The 20,877-nt window shown below is 41.1% G+C and overlaps 1 pseudogene; it reads left to right on the top strand.

Moving 5' to 3' along the window:
- The first annotated feature begins 1,616 nt into the window (after window positions 1-1,616).
- On the top strand, window positions 1,617-2,232 carry LOC112608425 (annotated as a pseudogene).
- Window positions 2,233-20,877: the final 18,645 nt, after the last annotated feature.

The following is a 20,877-nucleotide window of genomic DNA, read 5'->3' as shown; positions in this document are numbered from 1 at the left end:
TTTTTGCCTATGTTCATGGGAGATGTGGCTCTGTAATTTTCTCTTTTTTTTCCATAATGGGTTTGTCAGGTTTTGGTAATTGGATTGTGATGGGCTCATAAAATAATTTGGAAAGTTTTCTTATCCCCTTTGTTTTCTGCAAGAGTTGCCTGAGGTTGGTCTTCTTTCTTTCTCAAAGAAAGCTAGGACTCACTCGTGAAATTATATGGGCCTGGAACTTTCCTTGTGGAAAGATTTTCAATAACAAATTCAATTTCTTTAATATTTATGGATATTTATATTTTCTGTCTCACTTTGGGTCATTTTTGATAATTAGTCTTTCAAGGAATTCATACATTTTATTTGAATTGTTGATTTATTGACAAAGTTATTCATAATATTATCACTTTTTATTCTTCAATGCTTGTGATATTTGTAGTGCTAACTCCTCTTTCATTCCTGATATTTGATAATTTGTAGGGTTTTCCTCTTTTTTTCTTGATATCTGACTAGAGGTTTATCAATTTTTAAAAATCTTTTAAGGCCAACGCGAAGGCTCATGCCTGTAATTCCAGCACTGCGGGAAGTCAATCAAGGGGCATAGTTTGAGCCCAGGAGTTTGAGACCAGCCTGCACAACATAAGGAGATTCCATTGCTACAAAAATTTAAAAATTAGTCAGGTATGGTGATACGGACTTATAGTCCTAGCTACTCAGGAGGCTGAGGCAGGAGGGTCACCTGAGCCCAGGAGTTTGAGGCTGCAGTGAGTTATGATAGCCCCACTGCACTCCAGCCTGAATGAGAGCAAGACGCTGTCTCTAAAACATACAATCTTTTAAAAGACTTAACCCTTCACTGTTAATTTTCTCTGTTGCTTGTCTGTTTTCTGTAGCATTGATTTCTACTTTTAGTTTTAGTATTTTCTTCCTCTAATTAATTTGGTTTACTTTTCTTAGATTCTTTGTTTGTTTGTTTGTTTGTTTGTTTGAGACAGAGTCTCACTCTGTCAGGTAGACTGGAGTCTGGAGTGTAGTGGTGCAATCTCAGCTCACTGAAACCTCCATCTCCTGGGTTCAAGTGATTCTCAGCCTCCCAAAGTAGCTGGGATTGCAGATGTCCACCACCACGCCTGGCTAATTTTTGTATGTTTAGCAGAGATGGGGTTTCACCATGTTGGCCAGGCTGGTCTTGAACTCCTGACCTCAGGTGATCTGCCCGCCTTGGCCTCCCAAAGTGCTGGGATTACAGGCGTGAGCCACCGCATGTGGCCTCTTAGATTCTTAATGTGAAACCATAAATAATTAATTTTAAATCTTTCTTTTTTTCTAATACAAACATTTAAACTTTCTTCTTTTCTAATATGAGTATTTAAACCATAATTTTCCCCACAACGGCTGCTTTGGCTGCACCTCACAGATCTTTATGTGTTACATTTTTATTATCATTCAATGCAAAATATTACATAATTTATTTTGGGTTTTATTCTTTGACTCGTGAACTATTTAGAAGTATATTGTTGCCCTTTAGCTGCCATCTTGCGTCCCCGCGTGCGTTCGCCTAATCTCAGCTGGTCCACCCCAGACCCCCTGAGCACCAACTCTAGGCCCCCTCGCGGCCCCTTATTCGCTCCGACAAGATGAAAGAAACAATCATGAATCAGGAAAAACTGGCCAAACTGCAGGCACAAGTGCGCATTAGTGGGAAAGGAACTGCTCGCAGAAAGAAGGTGGTTCATAGAACAGCCACAGCAGATGATAAAAAACTTCAGTTCTCCTTAAAGAAGTTAGGGGTAAACGATATCTCTGGTATTGAAGAGGTGAATATGTTTACAAACCAAGGAACAGTGATCCACTTTAACAACCCTAAAGTTCAGGCATCTCTGGCAGCGCACGCATTCACCATTACAGGCTATGCTGAGACGAAGCAGCTGACAGAAAGGCTACCCAGCATCGTAAACCAGCTTGGTGCAGATAGTCTGACTAGATTAAGGAGACTGGCGGAAGCTCTGCCCAAACAATCTGTAGATGGAAAATCACCACTTGCTACTGGAGAGGATGATGATGATGAAGTTCCAGATCTTGTGGAGAATTTTGATGAGGCTTCCAAGAATGAGGCAAACTGAATTGAGTCAAGTTCTGAAGATAAGACTTGAAGAAGTTACTGGGAGCTGCTATTTTATATTATGACTGCTTTTTAAGAAATTTTTGTTTATGGATCTGATAAAATCTAGATCTCTGATATTTTTAAGCCCAAGCCCCTTGGACACTGCAGCTCTTTTCAGTTTTTGCTTATACACAATTCATTCTTTGCAGCTAATTAAGCTGAAGAAGCCGGGGAATCAAGTTTGAAACAAAGGTTAATAAAGTTCTTTGCCTGGTTAAAAAAAAAAAAAAAAGAAGTTACATTGTTTGGGCTGGTCGCGGTGGCGGTGGCTCAGGCCTGTAATCCCAGCACTTTGGGAGGCTGAGGTGGGTGGATCACCCGAGGTCAGGAGTTCGAGATAAATCTGGCCAACATGGTGAAACCCCATCTCTACTAAAAAAATAAATATTAGCTGGGTGTGGTGGCAGGTGCCTGTAATCCCAGCTACTCGGGAGGCTGAAGTAGGAGAATCAGTTGAACTTGGGAGACAGAGGTTGCGGTGAGCCAAGATCTCGCGATCACCCCATTGCACTCCAGCCTGGGCAACAAGAGTGAAACTCCATCTCAAAAAAAAAAAAAAAAAAAAGGGGGAGAGAGAGAGAGGAAAAGAAGTATATTATTTAATTGCTGGATATCTTATTTTTATTGATTCTCAATAAAATGTCTATTGTGGTCAGAAAACATATTCCATGTAGCTTCATTTCTTTAAAATGCATTGAGCTTTGCTTTACGGTCTAGCATATGATATGTACTGGTGAATATGCTATGGACATTTGAAAAGTTCTGTGTCTATTCTGCAACTGTTAGATGTAGTGCCTATATACTACATTTTTATTGGTTTATTTTTGGTCTAATTGTTCTATTAAGTGCTGAAAGAGGGGTGTAAAAATCTTCAAGTATGATTATAAAATTGTCTCCTTTTTCCTTTAATTTTATGAATTTTTGCTTGGTGTACTTCGGACCTCTATTCTTAGGAACATACACGTTTATGATTTTTACTCCCATATGATAATGAAATGCTTCCTTTATCTCTGGAAATATTCTTCTTCTTGAAGTCTATTTTATGTTAATATAACCACTCCAGCTTTCTTATACTTACTTTTTGCATGGGATAACTGTTTTTTTTTTTTTCTGTTTACTTTCAACCTATATTTAAAGCGGGTCTCTTGTAGATGGCATATTATGAGTTTTGTTTTTTATTCATTAGGGCAATATGACTTTTAATTATAGTGTTTAGTGCATTCACACTAATGTAAATATTGATATGGTTAGACTTGGGGTTAGCATCTTATGACTTTATTTTTTTTTCTTTTTGAGGAGTTTCCTTTAGCATTTCATGCAATACAAAACCTATTTGTGATATTTTCTCCCCTTTGAATGAACGTACCTTTATTTTGCCTTTATTATCAAAGGATATTTTCACTACATTGTGGTCGCTAGAATTTTTTAAAGCTTTTTTTTCTTTTCTTTTTTTTTTTTTTTTGAGACAGAGTCTCCCTCTGTCACCCAGGCTGGAGGGAAGTGGTGCAATCTCGGCTCACTGAAACCTCTGCCTCCCAGGTTCAAGCGATTCTTCTGCCTCAGCCTCCCAAGTAGTTGGTATTACAGGCACCCGCTGCCAAGCCCAGCTAATTTTTGTATTTTGAGTAGAGACTGGGTTTCACCATGTTGGTAGAGACTGGGTTTCACCATGTTGGCCAGGCTGGTCTCGAACTCCTGGCCTCAAGTGATCTGCCCACCTCAGCCTCCCAAAGTGTTGGAATTACAGGTGTGAGCCACTGCGCCCGGCCTAAAGCATTTTTTCTTTAAGCAAATTTTTAAAACATTTTTGACCTCCATAATCTTTAGTAAGAATTCAGTGGCCAGGTGCAGTGGCTCACACCTGTAATCTCAGCACTTTGGGAGGCCGAGGCAGGCAGATCACGAGGTCAAGAGTCTGAGACCAGTCTGCCCAACATGGTGAAACCCCATCTCTACTAAAAATATCAAAAAAAAAAAAAAAAGGCCAGGCTTGGTGGTGGGTGCCTGTAATCCCAGCTACTCTCTACTCGGGAGGCTGAGGCAGGAGAATGGCATGAACCCGGGAGGCAGAGCTTGCAGTGAGCCAAGATTGCGCCACTGCACTCCAGCCTGGGTAACAGAGCAAGATTCAGTCTCAAAAAAAAAAAAAAAAAAATTTCAGTGGTCATTAAAATAATTGTTCCCTTACATGTAATATATTAGTTTTTCTTGCTCCTTTTAAGATTTTTCTCTTTACTTTTGGTCCTCAACAGGTTGATAATGATGTGCTTGACAGTAGTTTATTGTATTCATTTTGCTTGGTATATACTGGGGTCCTTGAATCTGTAAATTTGTTTTTCAAAAACATTTGGTACATTTTAAACCATTCCTTCTTTCTTTTTTCATTTGAGACAGGGTCTTGCTCGGTTGCCCAGGATAGAATGCAATGGTGCAAACAAGGCTCATTACAATCTGGACCTCCTGAGCTCAAGCAATCCTCCTGCCTCAGCCTCCTGAGTAGCTGGGACCACAGGCATGCACCACCACACCCAGCTAATTTTTATTTATTGATTGATTGATAGTGATGGGGTTTTGCCATGTTGCCTAGGCTGGTCTTGAATTCCTGGGCTCAAATGATCCTCCTTTCTTGACTTCCCAAAGTGCTGGGTTTACAGGCATGAACCACCACACTCGGCACCATTATTTCTTCACATATGTTTTCTGCCCTCATCCTACCCCTCTTCTTCTGGTATTCCATTTACATGGATGTTAATCTTTCTGATATGATCTCTTGGGTACCTGAGACTCTGTTCTTCAGCCTGGATAATTCCCATTGATTTGACTTCAAATTCACTGACTTTTCTCCTTTTCTCTCATCTTCGATAAGTCCCCAGTACATTTTTTACTTCAGATACTATATTTTTCAGTTATAAAACTTCTATTTTGTTCTTTTTTTTTTTTTTTTTTTTTTTTTTTAAACAGAGTTTTGCTCTATCACCCAGGCTGGAGTGTGGAGTGCAGTGGTGTGATCTCGGCTCACAGCAACCTCTGCTTCCCAGGTTCAAGTGATTCTCATGCCTCAGCCTTCCAAGTAGCTGTGCCACCAGTGTGCACCATCATCCTCAGCTAATTTTTGTATTTTTAGTGGAGATGGGGTTTTGCCATGTTGGCAGGCTGGTCTTGAGCCCCTGGTCTCAAGTGATCCACCTGCCTTGGACTCCCAAAGTGTTGGGATTACAGGCATGAGCCACTGCACCCAGCCTATTTTCTGTATTGTATTCATTGTAAGTGTATTTTCCCTTATGATATGGAGCATAGTTAAAATAACTGTCTTAAAACACTTTTCTGCTAATTCCAACATCTGGGTCATCTTAACGGCATTCTCCATGAATTGTTTTTTCTCCTGATAATGGGTCATGTTTTCTTGCTTCTTATATACCAAGTAGCTTTGGATTGTATCCTGGACTTTGTGAGTGATAAGCTGTAGAAACTTTGGATTCTAGTGTGTGTCTCTTAAAAGTGCTATTTTTGTTGTTTTGTATTTTTTAAAACAAACAATTGCCTTGGCTGAAACCAAACTGTAAATTCTGTCTCCTCTGCGGTGGTTGGCAGCTGAAATGTCAGCTCAGTTCTTTTAGTCTTGGATGCATTGCTTGGGACCTGCCCAATGGATGCTAGTTCAGGAGGCATCCAGAGACTGGGGGACTTGGGCATAGTTTGCACATATAATTTGGGGCTCCCCCTACCTAGTTCTCTCCTTTCTGGGAGTTACTCTCTCAATTTCCAGCTACAGTGGAAACTCTGTCTTTTGATTCTTATGTGAGACTGGATTTTCTTTTTTCTTTTTTTTCTTTTTTTTTTTTTGAGATGGAGTCTCACTGTGTCACCCAGGCTGGAGTGCAATGGCACAGTCTCAGCTTACTGCAACCTCCACCTTCTGGGTTCAAGCAATTCTCCTGCCTCGGCCTCCTGAGTAGCTGGGATTACAGGCACCCACCACCACACCCACCTAATTTTTTGTATTTTTAATAGAGACAGAGTTTCACTATGTTGGCCAGGCTGGTCTCGAACTCCTAACCTCAAGTGATCCGCCCATCTTGGCCTCCCAAAGTGTTGGGATTACAGGTGTGAGCCACTGCACCCAGCCAAGACTGGATTTTCTATCCCAAGTTTTAGTAACTCCACAGAGGGCAAACTATGCTTTGCTTTTCTTTTGTGCAAAGAGCTGTTGAAATGTGCAGATTGCCCAGTGCCTTTCCCTTCTTTCAAATGTCATTTCCCTCCAGCTTCTGCCTGCTTGTTGGTTGCTCTCTATGGCTTTCAGATATTTGTTTACCATATTTTGCAAGAGTCTATGGTTGTCATCTGAGGCAGGATTGGTTTGATAGAAACTCAAGCTACTCAGCTGTTGGCAAAAGTCGAACCTATTTTACCTGCTTTTTATTCTCTTGGTTTTCAATCAAAGCTTGTCTTTTGTGGACCTGGTTTTTACTGATTGAGTGCTGGGCATTGTGTATGAAAAAATTATGGAAATAATTTGAAGCTCTGGATGATGTGATCTTTCTCCAGAGAGGATGTTCTTTTGCTTTTGGCAGACGAATAAGCTAGAGGCAGCTCATCTTATTCCAACTGGGGAGGAATTGAGATGATTCAAAGTTGGACTTCATCCTTGTGAGGGCTGATCTATTTCCAGGGTTCATTCAAAGGAATCTGGGAATGTTTACCTGGTTCCCCATCTTTCACAGATCCTCAACTCCAATTTTTGTCCCCTAGCCTCTGAGACTGCTGCTCTGAGAAATTTCTGCTCAGCTTCTTGGCCTCCAAACTGTTACTTCAATTTTTAAATTAGCAAGTCCCTTGAGTGGAAATTTGCTGCCAAATACTGGGCTCACCTATCTTATATTTCCTCCCACTCCAGATCTTGGCCCCAAACTTACACTGTCTTGGTAGCTCTCCAATGCCTTCAAATGTAGTTTTTAATCCAGATTTTCTGGTTGTTTTTTCTCAGTGGGAGGGCTCATCCAAAACAAGCTATTCAGACTTTGTTGGATGTGGAATGCAACCATTCATTTCTAAATATTACTATTTTCTAAACAGTTTCAGTTTTAAAAACAAATTCTGGACTAAGAGTTAATTTTGATGTTGTTTATTTCTACTTCCATCTCATCAAACTCAGAGGAAGTGACCTGTATAATTTATGATATGTGTTAAGATTTATTTTAAGGGATAATACAGTCAGCATTTTGTGTTTCATGGATACTTGAAAAGAGTATCTATTTTCTGTTTGATGGGTAGAAAATTATATCCATCATCTACCTAGTAAATTAAACTTCAGTGTGCCATTCAACTCCCTGTATCCTTTATATTTACTTATTTTAAATTTATTTATTTTTGATGTCATTTTCTGAGAGAGGAGGATACTAAAACATGCCATCATCTTTGTGGATTTACTTATGTCTCATTTCTTTTCAATCAGTATTTGCTTTGTATATTTTTAAGTCATGCTAAAATTACATAGAAGTTCAGTTGTTTTATGCTTCTGGTGGTTTGTCATATTTTCTCCTTTAATAAGTTTTACCTAAATTAATTTTTCTACGTTTGCACAAATACTACCTTCTGATTGTTATCATTTGTGTGGTAGAGTTTCCAAATATGGTTGCCAACAATTCTTCTTGTCCCTGTAAGTGCATCTGCCTGCAGAAGTGGAGTCTAATTCCCCTGACCTGAAATCCAGGCTGGCCTTGTGACTTGCTTTGGCTGACAGAAAGTGGCAGAAGTGACACGGTGCCAATTCCTTGCCTAGCCCTTCAGCAATTCCAGCAGCTTTCAACATCGTGCTTTGGCAACACTACTGCCACGAAGTACAGACGTTCACGCAAGACTGAGTGATGGGACACGGTGTGGAGACAGCCTTCATATTGGAGCAGGTGCCAGATGTAAGCAAAGCTCCTTGGACCTTCCAGCCCAGCCACATACTGAATACAACCATGTGAGGGTCACCAGATGAGACCACACGGAGCAGAAGGACAGCCCAGCCCAACCCTGACAGAAATCTTGACCTATATAATACTGAAAAATAAGAAATCGTTACTATTTCGCACTACTACATGTTTGGGAGTTATTTGGTATTCAGCAATAAAGAGCTGAAACAATTTGTTTGGTATATTTTTTCCCATCTATGCAAATCTTGAGACCATATTTTTATTACATTGTGTGTTTTCTTGTTACTAAATTTTGGGAGTTCCTTCTTATCCTGGATACAAATCCTTTATTAGATATACAAGTTGAAACTATTTTCTCTCAGTCTGTGGTCTGTCTTTTCATTTTTTCAATAGTGTCTTTAGGCCAGGCATGATGGCTCATGCCTGTAATCCCGACACTTTGAGAGGCCAAGGTGGGCGGATTACCTGAGGTCAGGAGTTCAAGACCAGCCAGGCCAACATGGTGAAACCCTGTCTCTACTAAAACTACAAAAATTAGCCAAGTGTGGTGGCACACACCTGTAGTCCCAGCTACTAGGGAGGCTGAGGCAGAAGAGCTGCTTGAACCTGTGAGCCAAGATCTTGCTACTGCACTCCAGCCTGGGCTACAGAGTGAGACCCTGTCTCAAACAACAACAACAAACAAACAAACTAAAAAACAAACCAATAGTGTCTTTTAAAAAGGAAGAATTCTTAATTTTGGTGAAATTCAATTTATCGTTTTTTGTTTCTCGCGTGGATCATGCTTTTGGTGTCATAGCTGAGAGAAGTTTGCTCATCCAAGGTAACAAAGATTTCTGCGTAGTTTTCTTCTAGAAGTTTTACAGTATTAGGTTTTACACTTACGCCTATAATCCATTTTGAGTACGGTGAACGGTATGAATGGAGGTTCATTCTTTTCCATGTGGATATGCAATTGTTTCAGTACTATTTATTGAAAAGACTATCCTTTCTCAGTTTAACTGCCTTGCATATTTGTTGAAAATCAACTGGCCAGGTATAGGTAGGTCTATTTCACAACCCTACTCTGTTCCTTTGGTCTTTATATCTATCATTTCTCTAATACCAACTGTTTTGATTACTGGAGTTTTATAATGAATCTTTTTTAAAAAATAATTTCAACTTTTATTTTAGATTCAGGGGTACTTGTGCTAGTTACCTAAATATATTGCATGATGCTGAGGTTTGGGATATGACTGATCCCAAGTCTTGAAACCACATAATATGAGTCCTTCAATTTTACTTTTTTTTCCAAAATTACTTTGGATGTCCAAGTTCTGTTGCCTTTCCACTTAACATTTCAATCAGTTCATTCTGTTGAGATTTCAATTAGAATAGTGTTGAGTCTACAGATCAGTTTAAGGAGAATTGACATCTTAAATATATTGAATTATTCAATATTTGAATAATATATACCTCTCCATTTATACATGTTTTCTTTGATTTCTTTCATCAGTGTTTTATAGTCTTCAGAATACATATCTTGCACATATTTTATTAGATTTATACCAAAGCATTTTATGTTTGTCGATACCATTGTAATTGCTGCGTTTTATTTTGATTTACAATTGTTCATTGCTATTATACTGAAACACAATTGATTTTAATGTATTGCATTGTATCCTGAAAACTTCATACCTTCATTCACTTTAGTTCTTGTATCTTTTGCTAGATTCTTTGAGATTTTTCTACTAGACAATCATGTCCTCTCTGAACAGAGTTTTATTTCCTACTTTCCAAAATGTGTGTCTTTTATTTATCTTTCTTGCCTCATTGCACTTTCTACGACTTCCAGAACAACATTGACTAGGAGTGGCAGTAGTTGACATCCTTGCCTTGTAGAGGAGCAGCAGTTGACATCCTTGCCTTGTTCCTCATCTTAGCCTGGAAATATTCAGTCTTTTACCATTAAATACAATGTTACTTGTAAGAGCCTTGTTGATGCCCTTTGCCAGGTTGAGGAACTTCTGTTAGTTTGCTGAGAGATTTTTAAATCATAAATAGATGCTGAATTTTATTTCAAAAAATTTATTCATATAATGAAACCATCGTGTTTTTTTCTTCCTTTGTCTTTTAATTTAGTAAACTAAATTGATTGTTTCATAAATGTTAAACTGACCTTGTGTTTCCATGAGAAATCCCACTAAACCACACTTCTGTTTATATATTGTTGGATTTGATTTTCTAGTATTTCATGGAAGATTTTTGCAGCCAAGTTCATGAGCGATATTAGTTTGCAGTTTTCCTTGCTGTCTTCCACAAAATGAGTTGGAAACTGGTCCCTATTCCTTTTTTTTTTTTTTTAACTTTCATTTTAGGTTTAGGGGTACATGATATATAGGTTTGTTATATAGGTAAATTTGTGTCACAGGGGTTTGTTGTACAGATTATTTTGTCACCCAGATACTAAGCCTGGTACCCAGTAGTTATTTTTTCTGCTCCTCTCCCTCCTCCTACCCTCCACCCTTAAGTAGAACCCAGCGTCTGTTGTTTCCTTGTGTTCATGAGTTCTTGTCATTTAGCTCCCACTTACAATTGAGAATATGCTGTATAGGTTTTCTGTTCCTGTGTTAGCTTGCTAAGGATAATGGCCTCCAGCTCCATCCACATTCCCACAAAAGACAGATCTTATTTTTTATGGCTGCATAGTATTCCATGGTGTATATGTACCACATTTTCATTTTCCAGTCTGTCATTGATGGGCATTTAGGTTGATTTCATGGCTTTGCTATTGTGAAGAGTGCTTCAATGAACATTCAAGTCTTTATGGTAGAATGACTTATATTCCTCTGGGTATATACCCAGTAATGGGATTACTCGGTTGAATGGTTGTTCTGTTTTTAGGTCTCTGAGGAATTGCCACACTGCTTTCCACAATGGTTGAACTGATTTACACTCCCACCAACAGCGTATAAGCGTTCCCTTTTCTCCACAACCTCAGCAGCATGTTATTTTTTTGACTTTTTAATAATAGCCACTCTGACTGGTGTGAGATGGTGTCTCACGGTGGTTTTGATTTGCATTTCTCTAATGATTGGTGATGTTAAGCTTTTTTCATATTCTTGGTGGCTGCATGTATGTCTTCTTTAGAAAAGTGTCTATTCATGTTCTTTACCTACTTTTTAATGGAGTTCTTTCTTCTTGTAAATTTGTTTAAGTTCCTTACAGATGCTGGATATTAGAACTTTGTCAGATGCTTAGTTTGCAAATATTTTCTCCTATTCTGTGCATTGTCTGTTTACTCTGTTGATAGTTTATTTTGATGTGCAGAAGCTTTTACGTTTAATTAGATCCTATTTGTCTATCTTTGCTTTTGTTGCAATTGCTTTTGGCATCTTTGTCATGAAACCTTTGCTGCTTTCTATGTCCAAGATCGTATTGTTTAGGCCCCTATTCTTATATATTATGGAAAAGTTTGTATATAATTGGTGTTAGTTCTTCCTTAAATATTAGATATAATTCTCCAATGAAGCCAACTGGGTTTGAAGTTACCTTTGCTGTAAGTTTTAACATTGTAACTATGAGTTCAATTTCCTTAATAGATATAGGACTAATGAGGTTATTTATTTCTTCTTTAGTGAACTTTGATAGTTGATACCTTTCAAGGAGTTTGTCCCTTTTATCTAAGTGGTTAAATTTATGAAGATAGAATTCTTTGTCAAATTATCTTATTTTTTCTTTAATGTCTGTATCATCTAAAGTCACATCCTAGCTTTCATTTCTAATATTTGTAACTTATATCTTCTCTTCCTTTATTATATCTTCTCTTCCTTTATTCTTGGCCAGGTTGATTAGAGATCTATGAATGCTGGTAATGTTTTCAATGACAAGCTAAGTTTCATTTGATTACTTTTCTACTCTCAATTTCATTGACTTGTGCTCATGTCTTTATCATTTCTTTTCTTCTATTTGATTTGTGTTTAATTTGATCCTCTTTCTGGTTTATTGACTTAGGAACTTAGATAATTGATTTGAAACTTTCTTCTTTTCTGATATAAATATTTGATGCTATACATTTTCTCTAAATACTGCTTTAGCTGCATCCAATACATTTTGATATATTGTATTTTCATTTTCATTTTGTTATGTTGTATTTTCATTTTCATTCAATTTAAAATATTTTCTTATTTCCCTTGTGACTTATTCTTTGACCCAGGGGTCATCTATAAATGTATGGTTTCATTTCCAACCATTTTCCAATTATCTTTCTGTTACTGATCTTTTCTTTTTTGTATTTTATTTTATTTTTTCCTAGCCTATTATTGATCTTCAGTTCAATTCCATTATATATGATAACACACTTTGTGTAAATTCAATTATTTTAAATTTCTTAAGTTAGTTTTTGGCCCAGAATATGGTCTATCTTGATTAATGTCATTTTCCTAATCTGAAGAAGTCTTCTTTACTCTGTGAAGCTTCTGGGAATAAATTTTTCAACCTTTGTTTATTTGAAATATTATTGTTTCAGCTTCAGTATTTTTTTAAATTTTTTGAGAAACATTAAGAGCACATCACCGTCAGTTTTGAAGAGTATTTTGTTGTGTGTAGCATTCTATGTTGCTAGAATTTTCCTTTCTATACTTTAACAATTTCGTTATGCTGCGTTCTGTCTTCTGTGATTTCCACTGAAAAGCCAGCTTTATATCTTACTGTCTTTGAAGATGGGTAATGTGTCTTTTTCCTCCTTGTGTCTCTTTCTATTTTAAAATAATCTCTATCTTTTGTTTTCAATAATTTATCTATAATGCCCTTAGATGTGGTTTTCCTTATTTTTAACCTCCTGGGTTTGCTGAACTTCCTGTATTTTTTGGTTACTCCCATTTTGCAGTTTTGAAAAATTCTCGGCCAGGCGCGGTGGCTCAAGCCTGTAATCCCAGCACTTTGGGAGGCCGAGATGGGCGGATCACGAGGTCAGGAGATCAAGACCATGCTGGCTAACACGGTGAAACCCCGTCTCTACTAAAAAATACAAAAAATTAGCTGGGCGAGGTGGCGGGCGCCTGTAGTCCCAGCTACTCGGGAGGCTGAGGCAGGAGAATGGTGTGAACCCGGGAGGCGGAGCTTGCAGTGAGCTGAGATCCGGCCACTGCGCCCCAGCCTGGGCGACAGAGCGAGACTCTGTCTCAAAAAAAAAAAAAAAAAAAAAAGAAAAAGAAAAAGAAAAATTCTCAGTCATTTTCTCTTCAAATATTTTTCTTTCTTTTTCTTTTTCTTTTTTTTTCCTGAGATGGAGTCTCACTCTGTCACCTAGGCTGGAGTGCAGTGGCACGATCTCGGCTCAGTGCAACCTTTGCCTTCCAAGTTCAAGCAATTTTCCTGCCTCAGCCTCCTGAGTAGCTGAGATTACAAGCACCTGCCACCGCGCCTGGCCAATTTTTGTAATTTTTATTAGAGACGGGGTTTCACCATGTTGGCCAGGCTGGTCTTGAACTCCTGACCTCAAGTGTTCTACCCGCCTCAGCCTCCCAAAGTACTGGGATTACAGGCGTGAGCCTCCGTGCCCAACCTGGTCTTTGTGATTTCTAATTATCTTTTTTATCACATGGTACACTTAAAATAAGTGAGTCCTATCGTTGTATAGGATAGGATGCACTTATTACAAATTAAGTATTATTTGTATACGATAGAACTCACTTATTTTTTAAGGGTACCATATGATGACTTTGGTTATTGTGTGAAATTCTGTAACTAGCAGCACATCAAAATATAAAACAATTCTGCCACCCAAAAAAGTTTCCTACTGTGCCTTTGCAGTTGATCCCCTACCCCTTCCCTGGCCCTAGACAACAACTGCTTTCTGTCACTATATTTTTGCCTTTTCTGTCATTTTCTGTAAATGGAATAATGCAGTACAATCTTTTATGTTTGATTTTTTTTCACTTGACATAATATTTCTGAGATTCAGCCATGTTTTTGCATGTGTTATAAATGGTTCATACTTTTTATTGCTGAGTAATATTCCCAAGTATGGATAATATGATTAATTTATCCATTTACTAGTTGACAAACATTTGAGTTGCTTCCAGTTTGGGGCTATTCTGAATAATACAACTATGAATATCTGTGTGTATCTTTCTTTCTTTTTTTTTTTTTAAAGATGGAGTGTTATTCTGTCACCCAGGCTGGAGTGCAGTGGTATGATCTCGGCGCACTACAACCTCTGCCTCCTGGGCTCAAGCAATTCCTGTGCCTCAGCCTCCCAAGTAGCTGGGATTACAAGCTCACACCACCACATCTGGCTAATTTTTTTGTATTTTTAGTAGAGATGGGGTTTCGCCTTGTTGGCTAGGCTGGTCTCAAACTCCTGACCTCAAGTGATCTGACTGCCTTGGCCTCCCAAAGTGCTGGGATTACAGGCATGAGCCACCATGCCTGGCCAAATATCTGTGTATCAATCTTTGTGTGGACATATATTTTAATTTCTCTTGGTTAAAAACTTGGAAGTAGAATTGCTGTGTTACAGGGTAAGTTTATGTTTAACTTTATAAGATGATAACATACTCTTTTCCAAAGTGGCTGTGCCATTTTGCATTTCCACTAGCAATCTATGAGAGTTCCAGTTGCTCCATATCCTCGCCAACACTTGGCATTGCCAGTATTTTTCAGTTTAGTGTGTAGTGGTACTTTGTTATTATTTTAATTTCATTTCTCTAAGGACTAGTGGAGTATCTTTTCATGTAATTATTGTCATTCATGTATCTTCTTTTGTGAAATTTCTGTTCAATCTTTTGCCCATCTTCGTCTTACAACATTGTAAAGATTCTTTATATATTTTGGGTATGCACTCTCCATATATGTTTTTGTTTTTGTTTTTGTTTTTGTTTTTGAGATGGAGTCTTGCTTTATCACCCAGGCTGGAGTGCAGTGGCGCAATCTCGGCTCACTGCAACCACCACCTCCCAGGTTCAAGCAATTCTCCCACTTCAGCCTCCCAAGTAGCTGGGATTACAGGAGCAGGCTACCACGCTGAGCTAATTTTTGTATTTTAGTAGAGATGGGTTTTTGACACGTTGGCCAGGCTGGTCTCAAATTCCTGACCTCAGGTGATCTGCCTGCCTTGGCCTACCAAAGGGCTGGGATTACAGGTGTGAGCCACATCGCCTGACCTTTGTTTTTGTTTTGCGACAGGTCTTGCTATGTTGCCAGGCTGGTTTTGAATTTCTGGGCTTAAGTGATCCTCCTGCCTCAGCCTCCTGAGTAGCTGGGACTAGAGGTGCATCACTGCTCCTGGCTCCATATATGGTTTCTAATGTAAATTTAATTGAAGTATAATCATCCATGTTATACTGACTACATCAAAAAAGGTAGATAGTGGGCTGGGCGCGGTGGCTCATGCCTGTGATCCCAGCATTTTGGGAGCCCAAGGCAGACGGATAACCTGAGGTCAGGAGTTCGACACTAGGCTGGCCAACAAGGTGAAACCCCATCTCTATTAAAACTACAAAAGTTAGCCAGGTGTGGTGGTATGCGTCTGTAGTCCCAACTACTTGGGAGGCTGAGGCAGGAGAATCGCTTGAACTCAGGAGGCGGAGGTTGCAGTGAGCCAAAAGCATGCCACTGCATTCCAGCCTGGGCAACAGACAGCAGAGCAAGACTCCATCTCCAAAAAAAAAAAAAAGTAAAATCTGTCATTCTGCAATTGCCTATTTCCCCCCACTAGGCATCATATTTTTAAAATGTATCCCTGTGGATACATGTTGCTCTAGGTAATTCATTTTACCTGTTGTGTAGGATTCTGTAATGGGATCAAACCATGATTTATGTATCCGTTCTCTGTTGAATGATAGATTGCTTCCAATTTTTTGCTATTTCAAACAGTTCTGCAGTGAACACTTTTATACATATTTCCGTACACACATAAGAGCTTCTCTAAGCAAACACCTAGAAGAGGCATAGGGGCTGCATATCTTTAAATTGATTCCAGTTTTCTCTTTAGCTGTATTTATGCTACTATTTAGCCAGCCTACTGAGTTTTAAATTTGAACAATTATTTTAAATTCCCAAGATCTTTTAGTGATTCATTTTAGTAACAGCCTGTCCTCAAGTCATGAATATGTTATCTTCTCCCATCTCCCTCGGGATAGTAACTGCACACTTGAAGGTCTTCTTGGGTTTGTGTTTGCTCTTGAAGTCTTTTCCCTTGGGTCTCAGGTCTTCTCTTTGCTAAGTCTGATGCCTCTCTTTCGGGGTCGACTTTGCTCAAATACTTGGGCATTCTTGGTCTTCTGCTCACCTTTGCTTTGGGAATTCCTATCTGACTGCCTCTGAAGGATGATGTCGACCACAAGGGTTTGCCTCTGATACTCACCGTGAAGGCGTGCCACTAGTGGTCTGTGATGGAAGTTGGTGTTTTTCCCATTTCCTAGTGTGCCACTAGATACTCTAGGGCAGGGGTCCCTAACTCCCAGGCCGAGGGACCTGTACTGGTTTGTGGCCTGTCCTAACTGGCCCGCACAATGGGAGGTGAGTGGTGGGTGAATGAGCATTACCTCGTAACGGGAGCATAACTTCCCGTTAGATCAGCGGTGGCATTAGATTCCCATAACAGCGCAAACCCTACTGTGAACTGAGCATGCAAGGATCTAGGTTGCACGCTCCTTATGAGAATCTAATGCCTGATGATCTGAGGTGGAACAGTTTCACCCCAAAATCATTCCTTCCCCCTACCCCCTCCATGGAAAAGCTGCCTTCCATGAAACCGGTCCCTGGTGCCAAAAAGGTTGGGGACCACTCCTTTAGGGCATGTTCTGACTCTCAGACTTAAATATTCCCTTGCACACCTCCGGCTAGTGGGCAAACTCCACTTCTGCTGGATGTTCAGCATGAGTGATGGGTGGGGTGGGGGTGCTGGGGGCAGTTGGGCAGTGAGGGGCTGGCCAGCTTGGCTGTTCTAAACCCTCTCAGCTGTCAACTGTCATGACCGCCCCAGGCTCTCTCGCTGGTCTGAGTATTCCTGGGTTCTGCTGACTCTGAGCTTGGAGCACTGCTGGAGCCGGCCCTGCCTTGCACAGTGGATCTCTCCTCCTGTGGCAGAGACACTGTGAGCCCCTCTGTCAATCCAAGACTGTCTACTTTCTATCTTTCAGGAACTCCAAAGTTACCGGTCCACTGAGGATTCTCTTGTTTTCTACAACTGTTATAGATAGTATACATTTATTTGAATATATATATACATATATATATATATATTCTGACAACAGGAGATTTAGAGACAGAACTGTATGCCCAGTCTGTCCCTTTTGCTCACTCTTCTGTGTTTCTTATCTTCCTTATTTTTATTTATTTATTTGAGATGGTGTTTTGCTATTGTTGCCCAGGCTGGAGTGCAGTGGTGTGATCTTGGCTCACTGCAACCTCCACTTCCCAAGTTCAAGCTATTCTCCTGCCTCTGCCTCCTGAGTAGCTGGGATTACAGGCATGTGCCACCACGCCCGGCTAAGTTTTGTATTTTTAGTAGAGACGGGTTTTCACCATGTTGGCCAGGCTGGTCTTGAAGTCCTGACCTCAAGTGATCCACCTACCTTGGCCTCCCAAAGTGCTGGGATTTCAGGCATGAGCCACCGCACCTGGTCCTTATCTTCCTTAAATTCAGTCTTCATTGGATCTCTCTGACCACGGGTCTCTCGGTTTCTCTCTGGCTGTGTGTGTCTCTCTGGGTCTCTGTCTCTGGCTGTTCTATTTCCATGTCTCTCCGTGGCTCCATCTCAGTTCTGATGATCTCTACTCACGCTTCTCTCCCTCTTCCTGGTCCTCTGAGCCCCTCTGCCTCATCAGGCCCCTCATCTCGGTGACTGCTCCCCATCAGCATGAGGCTCTGGTCCCCAGGGCTGGCTGGCTCTGGAGCAGTTTGCGGGTGGGGGAGCCCCAGATTGCTGCAACATGGAACAAGGATTTCCAACACATGCTCCCCCTGGCAGCCTGCCACCACAGCTCGCTGCCTGCCAACATCACACTTCAACTTAAAGAGGGAAAACTGCCAGACCAATGTTTTAGCTACAGCCCTGTGTCAGGGTTGCATGGGGAATCTCACAGCAGCCCCTGCCAGGAGCTGGAACTGAGAGGGGGTTAGGGAAGGGGCTCTGGGCTGCTGGGTGGTGACGGGGGGTCCCAGCTGCCACCCTCCCTTGCCTCCCTTGTTCTAGGTACCAGAAAGTTTGCCTGGAATCCATTCTGGGCTCTGGGCTGAGCTGAGTCCCTCTGGGCTTTCCCCAGGATCGGGGCCTCCCTTATACTCCCCTCCTGGGCAAGTATAGGTCACCAGCGGTCCTGCTTCTTTCGTCATTCTCTCCCCGCCCGCACGCCACCCACAGAGTAGCTGCCTCTTCCATCCACAGGCAGGATGGTCTGAAACAGAGGACACGTCAGTGGGATCACGCTGGTTTACTGGTCAAGATTTAGGAAATGTGCCAGGCATGGTGGCTCACGCCTGTAATTCCAGCACTTTGGAAGGCCAAGGCAGGCAGATCACCTGAGGTCAGGAGTTCGAGACCAGCCTGGCCAACATGGTGAAACCCCGTGTCTACTAAAAATACAAAATTAGCCGGACGTGGTGGCACATGCCTTTAATCCCAGCTACTTGGGAGGCTGAGGCACGAGAATTGCTTGAACCCAGGAGGCAGAGGTTGCAGTGAGCCAAGATCGTGCCACTGTACTCCAGCCTGGATGACAGAGTGAGACTCTGTCTCAAAAAAAAAAAAAAAAAAAAAAAGAGTTAGGAAATGTCAGAGACTGGTGTGAAAGCACACATCCTCACCAATGAGGGAATGCCCATCCCTTTCAGTGCAAAATCTCCATATTTTTCTAGGACTTAACCCTGCCGGTATAGATATGCCCATCCTCGCCAACGTGGACACGCCCATCTACAGAAACACTCATTCTAGCAAATGCCAGGATTTCCATTTATGCAAGTGTAGAAAAGTGCCCATCTCTATCTGCATAGAGCACACTTCCCTGCCAGTGTAGACCCACCAGTTCCTTCAGAAGAATCATTTCTGTCCCCGTGGACACTCCCAGCTCAGCCACTGTAGATGCTTTTGTTCCCATCAGTGTAGAAGCAGCCACACATGTGAGCTCTATTTCTATCACTCTAGAAGTACCCCCTTGCTAACTCCCACCAGGATTCTCTCTAGATGTCCCTTCTCCCAGCCAGCCTTCCCATGTTCTGGGGAAGATTCCTCCTCCCTGCATATGCAGAGACTCATTCAGGGCAAAGGAGAAGGATGCTTATCTCTACAGTATAGAAGCGCCCGGCATGGTTGGTGCGCTATTTAGCATTCCTCGTGGTGTGAATTGCACCCAGTGGTCCAGCATGAATAGAATAAGCCCATGCCAGAACGGGGGCAATGCCTCCTTTAGGAGTACAGTGGCTCCTAGAGCAGCAAACATAAGCATATGCGTGTGTGTGTGAGCATTGAAGTGGTCACTTTAGTATAGAAACACCCATCCTTGGCCAGGCACACTGACTCACACCTGTAATCCCAGCACTTTGGGAGTCCAAGGCAGGCAGATCACCTGAGGTCAGGAGTTCAAGACCAGCCTGGCCAACATGGGGAAACCTTGTCTCTACTAAAAATACAAAAAATAGCCAAGTATGGTGGTGGGCACCTGTAATCCCAGCTACTTGGGAGACTGAGGCAGGAGAATCACTTGAACTTGGGTGGCAGAGGTTGCAGTGAGCCGAGACCAGGCCATTGCACTCCAGCCTGGGCAACAAGTGTGAAACACTGTCTCAAAACAAAACAAAACAAAACAAAAAAACAAAAGACACACATCCTTAAGAACATAGAGGTTGCCAATCCCACCAGCATAGAAGTGTCCATCAATATGGAGCCACGTACTAGTGGGAGTATAGAAGCTTCCAGCTCTGCCATTATAAATGCACCCATCTGCTATCAGAATCCAGAAGACCCCTTGTGACACCTGGCAGACCCAGAAGGACCCTGTATCAATGAGGAAAGGCAGCAGGGAGGGGTGGGGCGGGGAGGAGCCACCTGATCAAACCTCCAGCCTGCGGAAGTGCCGGCTGCCAATATAAACAGATAAGCACTAATAATCACTCTTTCTTAAGAGCCCCACTTGTGCGTCCCATTTTCCTGAGGATGCCACCTGCACAGCTGCTCCTAATCAAGGACCATTTAATTCGTTCCCAGATCATTGTCTGCACTAATTGTCTTAAACAAACCGAAGTTCATTTCACCTTATTCCCCAAGGGCCTGGAGGGCTTCTAATTACCTGTAGGTGGTTCTCCACACAGCCCAGCTTCATTAAAGATCACAATATGTTCCTCTAATACGTTTCCCATTAAAATCCAATGGGTTCCCATCAAAATGAGTTATGTCCCAGAAAAAAAAAAAATCCACTAAAATTTATTTTAATTAAAGTGAATTAAATATTGCATATGTCTGTTTCTGCCAACAGGTTGCACTTGAGACTGATACTAGCAGAAAACAGAGGGGAGAGGTGGGAAAAAGAGGGAAGGCCGGGACAGGGAAGCTCAGTTGTGACATGAAGAACTTTGGGATCAGATGGTGGCTGTGCAACTCCCGGCAGGGTGACTTTGGGCAAGCTCTCTTTCAGCCTCAGTTTCCTCATCTCCAAAATGGCAATAATAATCCCAAGATTGCAGTTTATTTTTGCTAAGATGAGAGGCTCTATACATATATATGTATAAAGTGCTTCATACATAAGAAGTACTCAAGAGATGTCACCATTGTTAATATTATAACTAAATGTTGTATTAGTCAGCTGTGCTGTGTAACAAACAACATCTCCCCC

This window comes from Theropithecus gelada, chromosome 15 (genome assembly GCF_003255815.1).
Source record: "Theropithecus gelada isolate Dixy chromosome 15, Tgel_1.0, whole genome shotgun sequence".
Classification (NCBI taxonomy): Eukaryota; Metazoa; Chordata; class Mammalia; order Primates; family Cercopithecidae; genus Theropithecus; species Theropithecus gelada.
The sequence above is the reverse complement of the archived record's forward strand: the minus strand, read 5'-3'. Positions and strand labels throughout refer to the sequence as shown.